Source organism: Trachypithecus francoisi, unplaced genomic scaffold, assembly GCF_009764315.1.
Source record: "Trachypithecus francoisi isolate TF-2019V2 unplaced genomic scaffold, Tfra_2.0 Lachesis_group3, whole genome shotgun sequence".
In the NCBI taxonomy this organism is placed as follows: domain Eukaryota; kingdom Metazoa; phylum Chordata; class Mammalia; order Primates; family Cercopithecidae; genus Trachypithecus; species Trachypithecus francoisi.
Window position 1 is genome coordinate 158,312,128 of NW_022681468.1, and position 19,076 is coordinate 158,331,203.

The window sequence follows — 19,076 nt, forward strand, 5'->3', positions numbered from 1 at the left end:
TCCTGCAGTCCAGGCAGAGAGCGCAGAAGGGGGCACCCCGAGGGGCAAGCGTGGGAGAGCCGGAACGGGCGCGCGGGCGCGGGCCCGAGGGCGCTGTGCGTCCTCCCGGGGCTCGCGGCCGCGAGCACGCGCTCTCCGTGCCCGGCCCCGGCAGTGCGGGGGCGGGGCACAGGGCGCGGCGCGCGCACGTTCGCGCGGGGCTGGGGCGGGGCGTGAACGCGACCGGTGACGTCGGGGGAGGGCGCGCGCCGGGAGGCTGCAGGCGGAGCCGGGAGGCGGGCGCTGCGCGCGGCCGCGGGCGGAGCGGAGGGGCGCGAGGGGCGGAGCGGAGCGCGGGAGGAGGCGGAGGAGGAGAGGCCACCGGGACCGCGAGCGGCAGCTGGGGAGGGGGCTGCGGAGCCCGAGCGCGAGCAAAACAGCTGATCTGGTTTTCCTTTAAAGCGAGAGAAAATGGAAGTCGGGTAGCAGCGACTGCGGCGCTGCGGGCTGGCGGAGCGGAGCGGCTCGGCGCGGCAGGTAAGACGGCGCTGGCCGCGGTGCTGCCGGCGGGCGCCGGGGCCGGGCCCGCGGACCGGGCAGGTGCGCTGTCCCGGCGCGGGGCCGGCACCGGCTCCTTCCCGAGCTCTGTGGCGAGGCAGGTGGGCGTTGAGGCCGGGCCACCGCGGGGCCGGGGCGCGGGGACGCGGGGGGCGCGGGCCCCGGCTGGGCTCGCCGGCGCGTCTGCATTGCGGGCTCCGCTCTGGACCCCGCGGGTTCCGGGGCCACGGGCTCCGGCCCGGCGTGGCGCGCCTCTCTCGGGCAGGGCGCGGCGCTCCGGCTGGGTCGGGGCTGCTGTCTCCGCTCAGCCCTTTGGCTGTCCGCACTGGAACGTGATGCCAGGCGTGGGGCGACCGGCCCCTCGGTCCGTGCGCGCGCGTCGGGGGTCCCGCGGCTCTGGCAGACTGCCGGGCAGGGCCCGGCCCAGAGCAGCGCGCGAGGCCGCTCGCCGGGCAGCGGAGCTGTGGCTGCGTGGGCCCCCGCGGCCCCGCGCACCGCCGTCCCGCTCGCTCTGCTGGGTCTCGCTGGACAGTAGGCAAACCATTAATGCAATTTGGCTGTGAACCCAGAGGCCTTCCCTAATATCTCCTCACTGGAGGGGAAAAAATTGCATCTGCGGTGCTTTAAGTGCTCCTTTAAATTTGGGAGATGTCAGTGATGTCATCATTAACTAAAACTTTCCTTCATTGGACACAACCGCTCAAGTGTACCCTCCTCCCGCCCGGTGAAGCTATTGCAGCCCTTTCAGAATCTCTGTAATAAAATGGATTTGCCTCTGCTCTGTAAACTCAGCTACCTCACACAAGTGCAAATGACTTTTATTTCTGTCTATTGACTGGAGAATGAATAGATTTAAGAGTAGCTGAAGGGAAACTTGTGAAACCCCGATCAGGGAATCCCTTCATCCACAGCACAAGGATCCAGGGGAAAGTCATGTATGACATGCACATGGTTACCGCCGGGTGAGAGCTTGGTAAATGAAAGTGGGCTGTAAGAGGAACAATTTTTAAAAATATTATGGGGCGGATAATGTGTCCAGGAAAAGGTTGACAGCGGGACCTAAATCTTTACAGGTCTTAATTGCTTCAGGAAAATCTGCAGGTGTCCTCCTTCACCATCGTCCTCCTCCAGGGTGTGCCCGGGAGAAGCCTGCCCTGGGCAAAGGCGGAGAGGCAGGTTCACTAGGGTCCTCTCAGCAGCTGTGTGTCCCACCACCTTCAAAGGCCTCTTCAAGAGCCAAAGAGGGTTCAGGAGAACAGAGGTAGATCTGAACGGCACTCTCAGGTCTAGATAAACATGCCCCGCTAAATGGGATCAACACTTCGTTATTTTATTGTGCGTATGCCATTAGTACCCATTCTTATGGGAACAAAACTAAGCAAGTTCCCAAGAAAATCTGAGTATCTACTTAAGCCTATCATATCGAAAGGATATCCAATAAGGGACAAACGTATTGACATTTTCATATTTAATCATTAATGACAACTCCCAATTGGTTAAAATAAGTATGCCTTAAATTATTACTGTGATTGTATTGGGTCTGTAAGGAATTTAATAGCATATGCCACGCAAAAGTTGGAACCTGGTTAGAACTTCGATCATTTGAACCCTGTATTGGTGTGAAAAGAATGGGAGAACAGTGGTTACTTAGGCCTTTAGTGTTTAGGGTGATAATGGGTGGAAGTCACCGCTTTACAAAGTATTGCCACATGCAGGTCTCACCTGGGCCTGGATCATAGGTGGCAGGTGTTCCCTTAGAAAGTAACTCCTGAGGCCCCCAGGCTTGGTGGAGAAGGAGAGGGGACGCCTTTCTCTGAGCAAGTGTGTGTAATTCTTGGCCTCTGACCTCCTGATGGTGCCGCATTTATTCCCAATGGTGTGCCTCAGTGAGATGAGAAACTGGCTTCAAATGAGCTGCTTTTGGATGATGCTGTTCCCGCTGTCTGTAGTTGCTTTAGAGCTCAACTCTTGAGTTGTGGCAGATTCTTCTTTACAACATGTCCTTAGTAGTATGAAGATTGGTTTTTAAGGGTCTGGATTGCAAACTCTGAAAATGGAGTCTGTGAAACCAATCTGGCCCCGTATCCATCTTTTTGTTTTTCACCTGTAGACTCGTGAAAATATTCACCACGTTTATGGTGTAACTCACTGTAGCACTTGTAAAACTTCAAATGCAAGTGTTTCCACTAAACGTTTAGGTATGGGTCACTTATTTCCCTAAAACATTTTAAAACATCCGCTTTAAAGCCTCTTCATCCCCCCTTGTATGTTTAGAGTACTTAAACTTGGGAGCTGTCAGTGATCTCCCAAAAGAGATCACTGTCACATCTTCCGTTTCTAAGAAGTCAAAATTGCCCTGCTTTTCTTTCTGTTCCCTCTGGGATCTTAAGGTCATTTATTCATGCCTTAGGCCCACAGAAGAAAGGTTGAATCAGCTCTTGTGGGCCAGCAGGGGGCGTGCTAAAACGCGGCTTGGCAGGCGTGTGTCAGAGCCACCTCGGGAGTGGGTCGCCAAGTTGAGGTGGGTGCGTGTGTGTGCGCTGGTGTGGTCCGCCCCCGGTTCCCCCCACCCCTCCCGCTCCGCTCCCGTATGCCTGTCTCCCAAGAGATGGAAACTTAAGAAAGGATTGGGGGCACATACTTGAATGACCACAGGTTGTGGAGTCTGGAAGGTAGGCCTCCCTAGCAGAGAAATTGCTTCTGTGGCTCCATGTCTTTGGAAGGTGGCTCTTAGCACACTTTGAGTCTCACGACTGAGTGCTTTCTCAGACTGCGGACGTGAGAGTGTTAGTTTGGAGAGGAGAAAGTTGACTTCAGTAAACTACAGGCTGGTGTCCTGGTCAGGGCGTGAAGGTGCCAGCCAGGGCAACGCGTGGAAATCCTCTCCTGCACACGCTTGATGTTTGCTCCTGGCTTTGACTCCCGATTGACTTAAGCCCTGGGACTTTGTGTGGTGGTACTTCCTGGAGGGGCCTATTTGACCCCTTGCCCTGGATTATAGGTGGCAGGTGTCCACTTAGGAAGTAACTCCTGTGGCCCCAAGCCTGGTGGAGGAGGGAAGGGGCACCTTGCTCGGAGCAAGCTGTGTGCAAGTCACGGCCTCTGACCTCCTAGTGGTGCCGTATTTATTTCCATGATGTGCCTAAATGAGATGAGAAGGGCTTTTGGCCTTAACATTTCTCTGATGAAAAACATTTCATTACTGTGCTTTTATTTTTCCCTAGAAAATGAAAACAAGAAAAAAAAAGGCAACTATGCTTTTTCACTTAAAATGTGCTTAATCTGATTTTAAGTGTGTGCCAGGTTATTCAACCACATGTTCCCTGGGAGGCTTTTCCTCGCAGCGATTGAGCTCAGAGAGGCCAGCTTGTGCTCCAGGGCCATCTTGGTGAGTTGGGATTGGTGTTTCCCATGCTTAGATGGTCATTGCAGCATCTGCGTGTGTTACTGAAGACCAAAGACTCCTCTTTTCTCCTGAGGTTCTCATGGAGCCCCCATGCAAAAGGGAACATCACATTTTAAAAGGAAATAAGTTTTATAGATGCCTTACTAGAGAACTAGCCCAGTGCTATGACTGGGCATTTCTTTATGCTTCTCATTCCATTGAAATTGTGTGGAAAACTGAACTATTGATTTCAAGAGGGCAAATGGGAATGACATGTTTTTCAGCTTTAGTAAGAACCAGGCTTTTCACCTTGATTAAAAACTGTAAATGGTTAAAGGGGAATTGCCACTAGATGTAAAATAGGTGATGCCAAATCCCTTTAGAAGCTGTTCATTCTTGAGGACAAAATGGGAATAAAATGTGCTGGTTCTTTTCTGTAACATATTTAATGTGAAAATATTTTACCCTTGAACCTTGGAAAAAGAATTTTATTTGCCCATTGGTAGACTGCCATGTCTCCCAAAAAGTTTGTGTGTGAGACCAAGAATAAGATGGCCTTAACACAGATGCCACAAGGGGGGAACCGCCTTTGTCACACTTTTGGAATGGCGTTCTTCATCATTCATAGTAACAGACGGGAGAAGTGGGTTAAAAATAAGTGTTTAAAAAGCTGAAATGGAGAGAAGGGCCGGACGCTGCCTTATTACTTGCCTGTGTTGTGGAGGCGTGTTTAGCTGGCTGGTTTGCACACAGCATTTCTGGACCAGGAAGTGGGGGAGTATAGACTAGGATTGGGAGGGAGTGGGCCATGCAGCAGCTGCAGCTGGCCAAGGCCTGGCCCGTCATGCTCTAGGCTCCTCGTGGCAAAGGGAAAGAGTTAGCCTCCCATGCATCTAAAGCCTTACTTGGTAAAACTGTGTGATTCCACAAAACCCCAGTCCTTGCTGTTACCGATTTCTGCTCTACAGCATTTCACATTCTGAGAAGTCAAATACACATTAATGCTAATACAGGTTTTAAATACATCTGTCTTAGTTAAGTAGGTAAGTCTAAAGTAAATTCATTTTGTAGGATTGAAGGATTTTGAGTTTCTCCTTCCAAGGAAATATTTTCTATTTGAGCACAGTTTATTCTTAACCTAGTTTTCCTTATAAATATAATGGAAATTTGATGTCTGAATGAATATACATGAGTAGGATGCAGTATTGACTTTTATGAAACATAAAATTAGACCTTTGAAATTCATTTCCTTGTCTGTTCAGCATTTCATTTGTTTTATTAGATTGCTGTTAAGTTTCACATGGTGCTGGGGATTGGTGTGAACAGACCATACACCCATCCCTCTGTGAGATTAGATTAAGTTTCTCAGTTACTGAGACAAAGGTTTAGGAGCTCACTCAAGAGGAGGTGGCTGCCTGGAGTGAGAGCAGACATCTGTCTGTGGTGCAGACGGGTTGAACCTTGCTACCTTCTGAGAAGACCCCAGTTTTCCTGCCCACAGGGCTAACACACCCGTCTTCAAATAATTTACCCAAATAATCTCTGCACTCACATTTTAGGAACTTTCTGTGAATTAAGTTCTCTGAGTTTTTACAGTAAGCTCAGGGCTAGCCTGTCATGTCTTTGTTGCGGAAGAGATCACAAAATGCACAGTGTCCTGGGACTCAGCACGTCCTCCTCCCCCAGATCACCTTACATCATCCCTGAAGTCCATGCAATACCCTTTTATCTTGGGGGTCTAAAACCCATACCATGGTTACAGCCCATTTTCTCAAAATTCCTCTAATGATGATTTGAGGTTTCAAGAAAACCTGTGCTGTTGTAGTGTGGGCAACACATTTGCATGTATAATTTTTCATGCCTTTTACAAAAATTGTTTGACATCCAAGGGGTACATAGTTAACTTTTTCTTTTTGAAATGTATGAATTGGAGTATTTGTTTCGACTGTCTTTTAAATAATATACCATCTCTTGAGAGAATCATCACTGAACAGTAAAAATAAATGAGACATGCTTCCAGTTCATTTGAATTTGATGACCAGTTATGTGACCTTGGGCACAGCCCCAGGTGGGGCCACAAGGGCAGAATATCTCTCGGGCCATCCTGTAGGCTTTAGGGTAGAATGGATGAGTGAGTGTATACCATGGGTTCTTAAGTTCTAGATTGATAAGTTGTTCAATAAAAGGGATTGGAGACAGTATTTGTGTCACTTCCCATTAGCCCAGTTTCTATCCTTTGACAGTTGATGTAGTTATAGTTTGCACTTGTAACCAAGGCATTGCTTTGACTTGTGTGTGTGTGTGTGTGTGTGTGTGTGTGTGTGTGGAGGAAGAAGGAGGCGTGGGTAACAAGAATGGAGGGGCTTCTATGGTTTGAGGATTCTTGTAGTTAAAAGTCATTAGCCATGATATGATTTGGCTGTATCCCCACCCAAGTCTCAACTTGAATTGTATCTCCCAGAATTCCCATGTGTTGTGGGAGGGACCCAGAGGGAGGTAATTGAATCATGGGGCTGGTCTTTCTCGTGCTAGTCTCGTGATAGTGAATAAGTCTCACAAGATCTGATGCATTTATCAGGGTTTTCTGCTTTTGCTTCCTCTTCATTTTCCTCTTGCCGCCACCGTGCAAGAAGTGCCTTTCGCTCCCCACCATAATTCTGAGGTCTTCCCGGCCATGTGGAACTGTAAGTCCACTTAAACCTCTTTTTGTTCCCAGTTTCAGGTATGTCTTTATCAGCAGGATGAAAACAAACTAATACAGTAAATTGGTACCAGTAGAGTGGGGTGTTGCTAAAAAGATACCCCAAAAATGTGGGAGTGACTTTGGAACTGGGTAACAGCCAGAGGTTGGAACGGTTTGGAGGGGTCAGAAGAAGACAGGAAAATGTGGGAAAGTTTGGAATCTCCTAGAGACTTGTTGAATGGCTTTGACAAAAATGCTGATAGCAATGTGGACAGTAAGGTCCAGGCTGAGGTGGTCTCAGATAGAGATGAAGAACTTGTTGGGAACTGGAGCAAAGGTGACTCTCGTTATGTTTTAGCAAAGAGACTGGTGGTGTTTTGCCTCTGCCCTAGAGATTTTTGGAACTTTGAACTTGAGAGAGATGATTTAGGGTATCTGGCAGAAGAAACTTCTAAGCACCAAAACATTCAAAGGGTGACTTAGATGCTGTTAAAAGCATTTCATTTTAAAAGGGAAAGAGAGCATAAAAGTGTGGAAAATTTGTAGCCTAACAATGCAGTAGAAAAGAGAACTCCATTTTTTGATGAGAAATTTAATCCAGCTTCAGAAATTTGCATAAGTTGCAAGGATCCTAATGTTAAACACCAATACCATGGGGAAAATGTCTCCAGTCCACATCGGAGACCTTCATAACAGCCCCTCTGGAGAACAGGTCTGGAGGCCCAGGAGGAAAAAGTGGTTTCATAGACTGGGCTCAGGGTGTCCGAGCTGCACAGCCTAGGGACTTGGTACCCTGTGTCCCAGCTGCTCCACGTGTGGCCAAAAGGGACCAACATAGAGCTCAGGCTGTGGCTTCAGAGGGTGGAAGTCCCAAGCCTTGGCAGCTTCCAGGTGCTGTTGAGCCTGTGGGTGCACAGAAGTCAAGAATTAAGTTTTGGGAACCACCACCTGGATTTCAGAAGATGTATGGAAATGCCTGGATGCCCAGGTAAAAGTTTGCTGCGGGGGCGGGGCCTTCATGGAGAACCTCTGTTATGGCAGTGCAGAAGGGAAATATGGGGTCAGAGCCCCCACACAGAGTCCCTGCTGGGGTACTGCCTAGTGGAGCTATGAGAAGAGGGCCACCGTCTTCCAGACCCCAGAATGGTAGATCCACCAACAGTTTGCACCGTGCACCTGGAAAAGCCACAGACACTCAACACCAACCCCTGAAAGCAGCCAGGAGGGAGGCTGTACCCTGCAAAGCCACACGGGTGGAGCTGCCCAAGACCATGGGCATCCATCTCTATCATCAGCCTGACCTGGATGTGTGACCTGGAGTCAAAGGAGATCATTTTGGAGCTTTAAGATTTGACTGCCCTGCTGGATTTTGTACTTGCCTGGGCCCTGTAACCCCTTTGTTTTGGCCAATTTCTCCCGTTTGGAATGGCTGTATTACCCAATACCTGTACCCCCCATTGTATCTAGAAAGTAACTAGCTCGCTTTTGATTTTACAGGCTCATAGGCAGAAGGGAATTTTCTTTGTCTCAGATGAGACTTTGGACTGTGGATTTTTAAGTTAATTCTGAAATGAGTTAAAACTTTCGGGGACTGTTGGGAAGGCACAGTTGGTTTTGAAATGTGAAGACATGAAATTTGGAGGGGGCCAGGGGCATATTGATATGGTTTGTCTGTATTCTCACCCAAATCTCAACTTGAATTGTGTCTCCCAGAATTCTCACATGTTGTGGGAGGGACCTAGGGGGAGGTAATTGAATCATGGGGGCTGGTCTTTCCTGTGCTAGTCTCGTTATAATGAGTAAGTCTCATGAGATCTGATGGGTTTATCAGGGGTTTTCGCTTTTGCTTGTTCTTTATTTTTCTCTTGCCACCGCCATGTAAGAAGTGCCCTTCACCTCCCACCATGATTCTGAGGCCTACCCAGCCATGTGGAACTGTAAGTGCAATTAAACCTCTTTTTCGTCCCAGTTTCGGGTATGTCTTTATCAGTCGTGTGAAAATGAGCTAATACAAGCCAGCTCTGTTAAGCAATGCTAAGTGAAGTTCCTCTCAATCAGAGTAGATAGCGAGCTCCCGGGAAGCCGGTTACGTCTCCTGTACCTCAGGTGCTGCTGTGTATGACAATAGCAGGCATGCAAGGGCTAATTGGGCAGGATCGTTGCAGAACATACTTCCTTATCCTTGGGGATGATGAAAGATTAGTCCTTTATATGAAAAACTAGGGGATGAGGGGAGAGGAAAAAGAATAACATTCCAAAGGTAGAGTCCCGTGAGTAGATTTCAGGGAGGATAGTGGGCAGTGACTGTGACCTGAGGTCCTGCCAGAGAGGGTGGTCTTGGCATTTTCCCCTGGGGGAGGCATGACCCCAGGCTAGGGTCTGCACTGTCACCCCCACCCTAAGTACATTCCCTTGCAGAGCCTAGAGCTGCTGCCAGAGCATGTCCTTGGCTGTGAGACCACTGGCCTTTTTTTGCCATTGGTGTTGACTGCCATGGTGAAGGACACAGGGGTCTTTGCCATCTGTGGGATGACATGGGCCCCCAAGGAAGGATGCGGGTCCTTTGCAAGTGCAGCATTAGATTATTAGATTGAGTGAAAACTCTCTGGTTGTCTGTTTAACTTGGCATTGTGGGTCTGCAGCTATTGAGTAGGCACATTGAAAGGCTGCACTTAACCCCTTGGAAACATGTCCTAGAATTGCAAGGATGGGTTGCAGTTCACCCCCAAATCTCTTGATTATTCTCTCTACCTTGTCTGAGGTATTGAATGTGAACTCAGCCCCTGGGTCCACGTGGTTATAAGTGCCCACTGACTCTGGGTTCTCAGATGCGGCACATGCAGCCAGTTGTGACATCCCTCCGGGTCCTCTGCCTGTACTGGAAGAGGTAGACAAGGTTTCTCCTACCAAAACTGACTTATTCCATTTACAGTCTGGCAAGCAGTATGTTCAGAAATGCATCATCAGAAAAGGTGCTTCAGGGGCCTAGATGAGGAGTGGATACAGGTGAGCCAGCCCACTGCTTAGCATGTATGGTTTATTAGATCGGTGTGTGGTTGCATTCACATTAGACTCCTTCCATGCCCATTGACTAGTGACTAGAGAACCTGGTCCAGGCTGGGGAAAGAGAGTGCCCACAGCCTAGAGGAGGACTCCTTCTGGCTTGGATCCTCACTCTGGGGATATTCTCTAGGTCCTAACTGAACATGTGAAATGAAGAACCATAGCTGCCTACTCTGATATCCCTTTCAACTCCATGATTCTGTACAAAATTAATTCCCTGGTTCTCCCAAAGTGCTGACTGATCAAGGGGAAGGGAAGCCCTGCTCAATGCTGTGAGGGAACAGGTAGGAAAAATTAGGTATCTTTTAAAAATATTTATCTCTGGCCAGGTGCGGTGGCTCACACCTGTAATCCCAGCACTTTGGGAGGCCGAGGCAGGCAGATCATGAGGTCAGGAGATCGAGACCATCCTGCCTAACATGGTGAAACCCCATCTCTATTAAAAATTAAAAGAAAAAGTAGCTGGGCATGGTGGTGGGTGCCTGTAGTCCCAGCTACTTGGGAGGCTGAGGCAAGAGAATGGCGTGAACCCAGGAGGCGGAGCTTGCAGTGAGCCTAGATGGCGCCACTGCACTCCAGCCTGGGTGACAGAGTGAGAGTCCGTCTCAAAAAAAAAAAAAAAAAAGAAAAACATATATATATATATATATATATATATATATATATATTTATCTCCACTTCTGGGGTGGAGGAGAATACTGAGCATTTGAATAAGTATTTATAATTAGAAATGAGTTGTGTGGACATTGTTCCTCCCTCTGACTCTTAAGCCCTTGAGGAGAAGCTCATGCATTATTTCTCGTTACATCTCTGAGGCACCTTGTTCAGAACAGTCTCTCCATTCATGTTTGTTAAGTGCATTTAATAGCCCTATGGGAATTAAAATTAGAAATTTAATTACTCTTCCTCGAATTGCTTAGCTCCCATGAGTTCAGAAGCATTGCAGTTGGGAAAGTTGCTTATATAAAATTTGAAACATTTCATACTTAAGCTTGCAGTTCAGTGGCATGCAAAATTGTGTTTACTTGGGTTGCAAATAAACAAAAACCAGATAATTTACTGGTTAGTTGTAATGGGACTTGCTTGTCGTACAGCAGAGTGAGAGTTCAAAGAAGAATTATGGTTTCAGATTTTCCGTTCCATAGATTTTTAAGAATGAAATAAATTAGATGTACTACCTTGAAAATGTTAGGGATAGAAAAGAGAAAATGGAAGGTCACATGAATATGTCATGTTTGAAACAATCCTTAAGGAAAAAAGAAAATTCATAATGGAAGAAAAGACATGATCAATTAAGATGATTGATTACATTAACTTTGTGTATTAAAAAATAGTGGCAAATCCTAAACTTCAAATTCTCTTAATATCTCCCCCAGAAAGGAAGATACTACTGCCAGGCCTGTGTCACTGCTGGGTACATGCTCAGAGCTGTGGCTGTCCCGGCTCTCTGAAGGGCCCAGGCCAGGGATCCTCCACGTCCCACTGAAATGACGTGGGTACTTTAAAAATCTTAATGTCTGGGCACTTCCCCAAGAGGTTCTGATATCAGCAACTGAGCCACAGCCTTGGAACCCTCTGGGCCTTTTATAAAAGCCCCTATTGATTCTGGATTTGAGAACCACTAGCTTCAGGGAAGTTCTTGTAACTTTAGAAATGCAGGGAGACAGGTCCAGGACAAACAGGAAGGACCATGAGTTCCTCTTCTCTTCTTCTATATTATCCCACAAGGGGGAAAGAAAGTTGGTTTCCTTAAAGCAGAAAATTGAAAGACATCTGCAAGATGAACTGGTAGAATGTTTACTGTTTGATCAAATGATGGTTTTATATCACTTAACTGAATATATAGCTGGCTTACAAATGTTTATGTTCACAAGATCTGTTGTATAACATGGTGGCTAAATTAATAACAATGTATTATAGACTTGACAATTGCTAAGAGTAGAGTTTAAGTGTTTTTACCATAAAAAGTAATAAGCATGTGAGGTAATGCATACATTAATTAGCTCTATTTAGCCCTTCCATGTACAACATGATGTGTTGTACACCAAAATATAAACAACAAAAACACACAGTTTTGTCAAGTTAAAAAATAAAACAACAACAACAACAAAATAGTTTTGTTATGAAAACAAACAATGGTAACATGTACAGCCATGCAGAGGGAAATCAAACAGTTTGCCAGGTTTGTTAACTTGCGTACAGTATATCATCAAGTCTTTACCGTTTTATAGTGCTTTGCAGTTTGCAGAATACTTTTGTGTAGATTATCTAATTTGATCTTCCCAATAACTCTGTTGTCAGGAGGAAATTTGTTCCCATTCTACTGGTGAGGAGACTGAGGATGGCAGTCTGTGGTCTTCCACAGTGGTCAGGGTGGCCGGCACACTTGGGATGGCCCTGTCTTCAGGTCCCATGTGACTGCCCCTCACCTGGTGATGGTTGGTCTGCTGGACTCCACCACTGCCTCCCTGACATTTTAGTGATGTCTGTGGGAGGCTGAAACGAAGACATTCATGTGAGGCTGACTCTGCCCGAGGCTAGCACAGCGGCCAGCCCAGTGAATGGTGGGGCTGGCTGGGTTGGTGGTGTGCACTGGGATGGGGATGTGAGCCAAGACAGGGAACCTGGCCATTGTTCTTGTTATGTTTGCCTCATTCTCCTGCGTCTCTAGCCTTGCCGTCTTCTGTGGCAGCAGCATCTGTATAGCATTATCCATCCGTGCGAGCAAATACCTGCTTTCCCTCCTTAATAGTGTTTTCCTTGGACGAGTCTTTGTGCCCTTAACTATTCCCGCTGCCCTGTCCAGCAAAGCTGGGTCCCATCCCTCTGTACCTGGACATTTGGCAAATGCACATGGCTGAGCTGCTGCCTCTTCCTCTGGTCTCTATTTTCTCTGTCTAGGATTTCCCCTTTGTAGATGGGTCTTTGAACGAAGCCTTCACGCTAGCCACGCTGCACAGCAAGAGGCGTTGGACCTCGGGGCGAAGGCATTCAGGCCTCCCTCAACATCTTGACTATGACTACTCTGGTCAGTGGCAGTGGTCCACCTCAGTCTCCTTGCCACCCTTGCCCTCTGGCTACCTGCCACACCTGTCTTATGGGCTCTCTCCTTGCTCCAAGAGGTCTTCAGTGGGCTGCTGCAGACTTTTGACCTCACCTTTCTGCCCCGAGCAATACTCCTTATCACCTGTGCCCTTGTTATTTTATCTTGGAGGGAGAATAAGGTCTGCCCTTTCCGGGAAGACAACAGTGCCACAACACAGTGATATGCATACTTTTGTCCCCAAGATGTTGAGTGAGAAACCATGCTTTCTGCATAAAGTACTACTGGGAATTTTTAATTTTAAGTAATTAACCTTACCTTGTCTATTTTCTTTTTCCCTTTCAATGTTCTTTCTCTTGCAAAAGTTGCCCAAGAAGGAACTAAACTACTGCACGGATTATAATAAGGAGAGGGCGCATGGTTCAGTGCTGCAGTCTCAGCAGAAAAACCCTTTTTCAGAATTGAAAGTCCAAAGTAGACATTGCTAAGAAAAAGTGAGCAATCAAGTGGCAATACCTTTCATGGTCTAGGATATGCCCAGGACAGCAGAGCGAGGGAAAGTCAAGTGTTGAAGGACGTGGGGGCAGTCTGGAGTCACACGTAGTCCCCGCCCTGGAGCATGTGCTGTGTATGTCACACTCTTCCTAACACCGAGGGGCCCTGCACAGCCCACGCTGACTGCCCAGTGGCTTGCATTTGCTCTATCTGTACACTCCCCCTGGGTCCCAGGCTTCTCCCAGGACAGCTTGCCATCCCTATGTGATTTCCTTTCTTGAGTGTGTAAGGGGGAGGGCGTAGGATCCCACGTGCCGGCAGAGGGGACTGCGAGTGCCCAGGCGAGGCCTGGGTGAGAATGAGACACTCCCAGCCCCAGGCCCCCACTGGGTTCGCTTTTTCATTCGTGCTGCCTTCTACTGGGAGGCCCATGGCTAAGGCAGTTCAGCTACCAGCTCTAGTGTCCCTGTATGTGACATCTGCCTTACAGGTGACAGCAGGCCCCAGGTGCTACTGTGGGCTCTGGTTGGCTATTTTCCTAGCCCTTCTTCCTTCAAGACAGAGCACAAACTGTCTGGGTGCATTAATTTTTTCCTTCAGGGCTGGGGCAAGTTTGGGCCCAGGAACTGGATCTAAGATCTGTTCTATCCATTGCCTGGGAGCTGAGGGGCCTTGAGGAAGGGTCTCACTGCTTTGAGCCTCTATTTCCATGTTGTGGAATGAGGGTAAGACTAGGTACCTTGCAGGATTGTTCTTGTAGGATTATTGTTATGAGGACAACAGAAGGATGGTTGGCGTTTGCCGGCTGTCAGCTGTTAGAGAAAGGTCACCTGGAAAAAGAGAGGGGCTCAGTGGTCAGGGGCTGGCCCAGTGACAGCGCTGTGTCCAGCAAGCCCCTTCTCCACCGGCTTCTGTGATGCTCCCAGCTGCGAAAGAGCTCAGAGCCAGAAATGACAATCTGGACCCTTTGGGCAGACGTCAGAATTTCCTTGTGTTCTTTCCTTTTTAGGGAGCCTACCAAAGGATTGTTCAAACCTTTGTCCGCTGTGCGTCATCACTTTAATTTTTACATAGATTGTAGATGAGTTTAATTAACATGTGTGGCGAGGAGAGGTTGAGAAGAAGCCGGTCCTGAGTGAGCTCCACTTTGCCCATGGTGTTTTGAGTATAACCATCTGTTTGGGGGAAACTTTGTGAAACATGTTCCATAAAACATACTGACATCTACAAAGATCAAACTAATACAGAGCTTCTCAAACCCCAAACTCTCAGCACCTTGCTCCTCTCTGTGTGTATAGCAAGGCAGAGGGTGTACATTGCTCTGTAAAAATTGAGTCATACTAGTTTTTACTCTTTCCTTTGCTTAGTTAATTTATTTTTCATGAAAAAAATCTAATATTTGCACAGGTTAAGATAATAAGTTCAACAACACAAAACAAGAGCATACGGTAAAATGGGCGTCATTTTCTTCCCTCAATCCCCATGCCTTTCCCAAGGGGCATTACTACTAATTGCTCCTTGTACATCTTTCTAGAAATACTCTGTGGATATCCAAGACTATTAAACACATAAGAACATACGTAGAATACTTGTTGGAGATTATTCCATTTTTAGTCTACAATACATGCTATTTTAACTAAAAAAGTATTCAGTTAAATTATATTTTTATTTAGTGATTAAAGACTTGCTGAATTTACATGTCTTATTTGTTGGAGCATAAAAGTTTCTAAAAGTTCCCTTTCTTGGTTTGGGTAGGCCAGCCTGGAGTTACCCTTTACTTAGCAGCCCCTCCCAGGCATAGCTCCTATAGCAGAGCCGACTGGTGTGCAGGAAGTAATGTCCCCCGGCCACTCAGCTTATAGCCATGTGGGTTAGCTGAGTGCCCAGGAACAAGAGATGGATTTGAGGAGCAGCTATAGCCTCCATTCAATCCCTGTAAAATTAGGGGAAAACTGTGAAATACCTGTTTGCTTATTATTGCTGTTTATTAACGTTGCATTTACTGTGTATTTAGGGTTGGCATCTGCTCACTCGGGTTGAAAGATTACTAAATTTGCATATCAGTGCTTCCTTTTGCTCCACCCATTTCCCTATTTTGTTACTTACGCTATAACTTTTTACATTAGCAAGGCATATAACATTGGTCATCTCTTAGGTAAGGATTCTTTTTTTTCTATTTGTTTTTTTGATTGTCTGGTGTTCATTGTATAGTTTGTTTAATCCCTGGCTCTGTTTTCCTCCTTTCTTGTTCTCTTCTCACATGGCTCATGGCACACGCACACTTGAAGAATTCTTGCAAGCTTGAAAATATCTCTTGCCTGATTATAAAGGTCTTGAGTTGCATAATTTCCTTTAAAACTATATAGAGATATTTCTCCTGTCTTTTAGCACAGTTATTATGGGGAAATTTGAAATCAGCCTGTTTTTGCCTAGAGGTTCACGTGATTCTTTTAATTCAGTTAATTTACTTGAATGTTTCTGGATGCTGGTATTGTTGTATCACTTTATTCTAAACTAAGCACAGTAAACCCTTGTAATTGACAGAGATGAGTCAGTTTATTTCAGAAGTTTTCTTGTATTATATCTCTGACCTTTTTTCTGTTAACAATTCAATAATGTTAATTATATGCATATTGTTTCTTTTGTCTTATATTTGTCGTCTCTTTGATAAAGTTAATATTTCATATTCTCCTCCATTTCATTTGTTTGTGTCTTGGGTTGATTGCCCTTATTCTATTATTAATTTGCATCTAATGTGGTTTTCATCCCTATTCCATTTATTTTAATTTTTATTTCTTCATTTCTTTTCCATGCCCTGATTCTCTTTTTGTTGGTTTATGATCTCTTCTTTGTTCTTCTTTTTTTTTTTTTTTTTTCCTTTTTAGGAGAGTGTGGTAGGCAGGATAACAACCCCTCAAAGAGGTCAGTATCCTGATCCCGAAAACCTGTGAATATGTTACCATGCCTGGCAAATTGGCACTGAAAAATGAAATAAAGTTGAGCATGGAATTAAGGTGGCTAGTCAGCTGACTTTAAAATAGGGAGACTATTCTGGGTTGTCTGCATAGGCACAATATAATCAGTAGGGTCTTTCTTAAAAGTGGAAGGAGGAAGGCAGAGAGAACCAGAGTGATGGCAGCTTCAGGACTTTGCCTGACATCATTGCCTATTCTGGATTGTCTGCATGGGCACCGTATAATCAGTAGGGTCTTTCTTAAAAGTGGAAGGAGGGAGACAGAGAGAACCAGAGTGATGGCAGCTTCAGGACTTTGCCTGGCATCATTGGAGGTGGGGAACCAAGAGCAGAAGCATATGGGGGTCTTCAGAAGTTGGAAAAGAAGAGGGAAACGTCTCTCTTTATGGTGGGCAGAATAATGACCCCCAGAGGTATTCCTCTCCTAATTCTCGCAGCCTCTGCACATGTCACCTTATGTGGCAAGAGGAAATTTGCAGGTGTGATTAAGTGAAGGTCCATGAGACAGGGAGATGATCCTGGATGACCCAGGTGGGCCCCAGGTCATCACAAGGGAGACATTGGGGTCAGCGTGAGAGAAGGAGATGTGGCAGTGAGAGCAGAGGTCAGAGTGATGTGTTTCCTGGAAGGGGTCCACGAGCCAAAGAATGAGGGAAGCCTCTAAAAAGCATAAAAGACAAGGAGCAGATCCTCCCTGGAGCATCCAGAAGGAATGTAGCCCTGCCAGCGCCTAGATTTTAACCCAATTTTAGATTTATGACTTTCAAAACTATAAGAAAATAAATTCCTATTGCTTGAAGCCACTCAGTTTGTGGTAATTCGTTACAGTAGTAATAAAAAACTAACAGAGAAAATTGGAAATATTTTTTATAAAGTCACTTTGTCTGTGTCTCTATGGATAGTTTCTCAGGCATCTGCATTTGCTCTTCTCCTTCCCCACCCTGTCTTCTGTGCCTGATTCCCATGCTGGTTGCTTTGTGATTTTAGTCACTTTTGAATGGGGTCAGGTCTTTGTTGAAGAATGGGGATGAGGGTGAAGCTAGGGAGGGGTGCACACTGGATTCAAGTTTGTGGTCTGAAATACATTTACTCCACATGAATTCCCTTTGTCTAAGGCAGGCTATGTTCCCTAGATTTCAGGGCTTAAGTTGGATGTTGTTCATAGCAGACCTCTTGTGTTTCTGTCCTACATTTGCTGCCTTTCTCTCTCTACAAGGCCAAGTCCACAGGCTGAGGCCCACTCAGCGGCCATGTTCCTGTATCCACAGAGCCCATTCATGACCAACCACATCGGGGCTAGGCCATTTCTCCCAGTGGGGCCCATGTGCCTCCCCAGGTTCAGGAGGTGGGTGCTGGCTCTCTCTACGTTCCTGATTGCATTGGTTCTGGTACACTCAGTGGTTTGTGGTTTGTGGTTTGTGGTTGTGTCTGTCTCCTTGATTTGTTGGGGGTGGAATATATTTCTCTTTCTAGTTTTCTCTCTCCCTTTCCTTTTTCATTGTTTCTGGGGATTTCAAAGAAAGTGTGGAGGAGTAGATTGTTTGCTGGAAGCTGAGAAGCTGCTGTCTGCTGGCTGATTGTGTGGATACTGAGGGGTTTTGCTTGTAGTCTTTGGGGACTTCTTGTGCTTTAAGAAATAGGTCACTGTTTTGCACAGATGCTGGGCATTGTATAGTAACTTTAGGGCTCCTTTTCCAAGAAGAGTTTTTGTTTGACTCCAGAACAATTCGTCACAAAGGCCCTTTTGTTGGATTAGACAAGCTATTGTGTTAGAGATTTGGCATCCCAGCGAGGGCCACCCAGGCCCTTCCTTGCAGAGCAGCCTGGTGGGAAGGGAGGCAGGCAGGTACCATCCTGGACATCTGTCCCACTTTTCCCCACCTCCGCAGCTTGTCCCTGTATACTGCCTGGTCCTGGTGGCCTTGGAGTGACCACCTGTCTCTTGGAAGTCTGTGACCTTTTGGGTATTAATCAGTATAACCTTAAAGGAATTCTTACTGCTTTAGTAATTTAATTAAATCATTAATGTAATGAATTTTAAATTAACGTTGTCATTTCTACGTGGTAAGAGTAGCAATCATTGATTGCCAAGTGCTTTGCCTATATTATCCTTAGATTTCACAGCTACCCTGCCAGGCAGGTATCAGTGTTCAAGCCCACTTCACAGATGAGCCCATCGAGGAGCACAGAATTGGCCAGTTGGCTACTCACGTGGCACAAGCTGTCTTCATAAACATCTGACTTAGTCCTTTGTATGGAGGAGACATGTAGGTACTTTATCAGATTGAGTTGAAGGTTATGAACTTTGTGTATTCTCTTAGAAGCTATTTGTAGTTACAAATCTGTGGACCCAAACTGTATCATAGAATAGTTTATTGCAATAATTTGAGATTTGTTTGTTTTAAATTCTCATTTTAAAATAGTTGTATGTTAGCAACCCTTAGTTTTTTAGAGTTTCTCATCTGCAAAACTTAGTTTCAAAGGCCATGGCAACTTAAAAGTGAGAAATCCTAAATTCCAAGGAACAAGAGTTGATGAAGATTTCCGCTCGGCCTGGCCTACTGTAGACTGTCCAGTTGGCAGCTCCTTCAGTCTGTTGCCCCTGGGGCTCCTGCCAGCAACTGGTGTGAAAGGGAGAGGGCACCCACACTTACTGTCTTCAATTGCTGGCAAAAAGTCTACCTTGCGTTAAAAGGCAATCAGGGCTGGGTGCGGTGGCTCACGCCTGTAATCCCAGCACTTTGGGAGACCAAGGAGGGCAGATCATGAGGTCAGGAGTTCAAGACCAGCCTGATCAACATGGTGAAATCCCGTCTCTACTAAAAATACAAACATTAGCTGGGCGTGGTGGCACGTGCCTGTAATCTCAGCTACTAGGGAGGCTGAGGCAGGAGAA

At 46.5% G+C, this 19,076-nt stretch overlaps 1 protein-coding gene across 1 annotated transcript in view; it reads left to right on the top strand.

The window, feature by feature from the left end:
• The first annotated feature begins 337 nt into the window (after nt 1–337).
• OTUD7A (OTU deubiquitinase 7A) overlaps nt 338–19,076 on the top strand; it is a 386,019-nt gene continuing 367,280 nt past the window's right edge. Inside the window, exon 1 of the mRNA XM_033190705.1 lies at nt 338–516. The gene's annotated coding sequence lies outside the window, so the exon portion shown is untranslated. The remainder of the gene's footprint in view (nt 517–19,076) is intronic.